The sequence below is a fragment of the Asparagus officinalis genome, chromosome 1 (genome assembly GCF_001876935.1).
Source record: "Asparagus officinalis chromosome 1, Aspof.V1, whole genome shotgun sequence".
Taxonomy (NCBI): Eukaryota; Viridiplantae; Streptophyta; class Magnoliopsida; order Asparagales; family Asparagaceae; genus Asparagus; species Asparagus officinalis.
The window spans coordinates 65499763-65501267 of record NC_033794.1 but is presented as its reverse complement, the minus strand read 5'-3'; positions in this window follow the sequence as shown (position 1 = coordinate 65501267).

Genomic DNA, 1505 nt, shown 5'->3' with positions numbered 1-1505 from the left:
CTCATAGCAAAACATAACATAGAAAGAAAGAAGAAACTCTTTGTTTTTCCCATTTCGTTCTATCCTCCCCTCACGACAAAGCTTAGAGCGAAATTACCAAAAAGTTTCAAGTGGAACTTTCCGAAATTAGGTGGTTCTGTGTAACTCTCAAAAAGTTTGGGAGGTTTTCTCTAAAATTTTAAAGCTTATCAATGTTTCACGCAGACCACTTGAATCACGCAGACCACTTGAAAGATAGGGGGCTTGGTGAACTTTATCCATACTTAGGGGCCGTTTGGTTGTATGTTTTTACCATGAAAATGATGGAAAGTGTAAAAAAGTGGGTCCCAATGTCAACTTTCATCACTTTACATTGTTTGTTTAAATTCTCTTTTACATGAAAAGCTTACACCTTTTGATGAGGAGGTGTCACCGAAAGCAAAATCATCAAAATTAGGAGCTGTTTGTTTACTTTTTTTTGAGAGGTGAAGGTGAGGAAAGTCTGTCAAAAGTACAGCTTTTGCCAGGTTTTCCACCTAAATCGCCTCTAAAAAAGAAGATTTGGGTGGAAAGTCTGCCAAAAGCTGCTTTCCCCACTTTTGGCAGACTTTTGACAGGCTTTCCCCACCTTTCCCTCTCAAAAAAAAAAAAAAAAAAAAAAAAACAAATCCCATGAAGAAAATAATAATAAAAAAGTCAAAACCTTGTAGAAAGTGGTGAGGTGGATAACCACTTTCCATTTTGTGTCATAAATACTCTAGTTTATATTATACTATCCAAACAATGTAATACTATTATTTTAGGATTCACAAAGATTCCTAACCAAACAACGTAAACACTTAAATGAAAAGTGATGAGGTGGATAACCATTTTATATTTTGTGTCATAAATACTCTAGTTTCCTAAAGGCATCCAAACAGCCCCTTGTATCCTAACCACGTGCTCAGGGGCGCCTTCTGGAGTTCACCTAAAACTAGAATAAACAAATTAAGGCACGCTTTTGCTCCGGACTTTTCGGGAGACGTTACCTCATCGCGGTACTCTCACCGCCCGCCAAAGCGCGGCTCAGTACAAATTAGCTCGTAAGAAGCTCACGGTGACATCTTCGTAAATCTACGTCAGGTAACCGCACCGGCCGGAAGTCCCAGCTTCGGGAAGTGGACGGAGGGGGGCAAAAGGAAAAGTATTCCGCTGTGTGAGGAGGTGTTCAAAGTAAGGGTAGATTTCACAAACCCCCCCCTTAACTTTGGGCTGTTTCGTGCAAGATCACCGTGATCTTTGAAAATTACAACTTCGGATACTTTTGTGTCTAAATTTCCGAAAAAGTTCCACCTGAATTTGTTTGTGGGAGAACAGAGATTACAGGAAAATCAGAAAAGATTGTGGACAGAGATGATATTTACCAAGAGAGTGATATTTTATTAAATTACAATAAGGGAGTGACGCATGATATTCTGTAGTTGAAGGGGGTTCATGTAAAATAAATTCGACAGAGAGAGAGAGAGACGAGCAGCCTATATAAATTG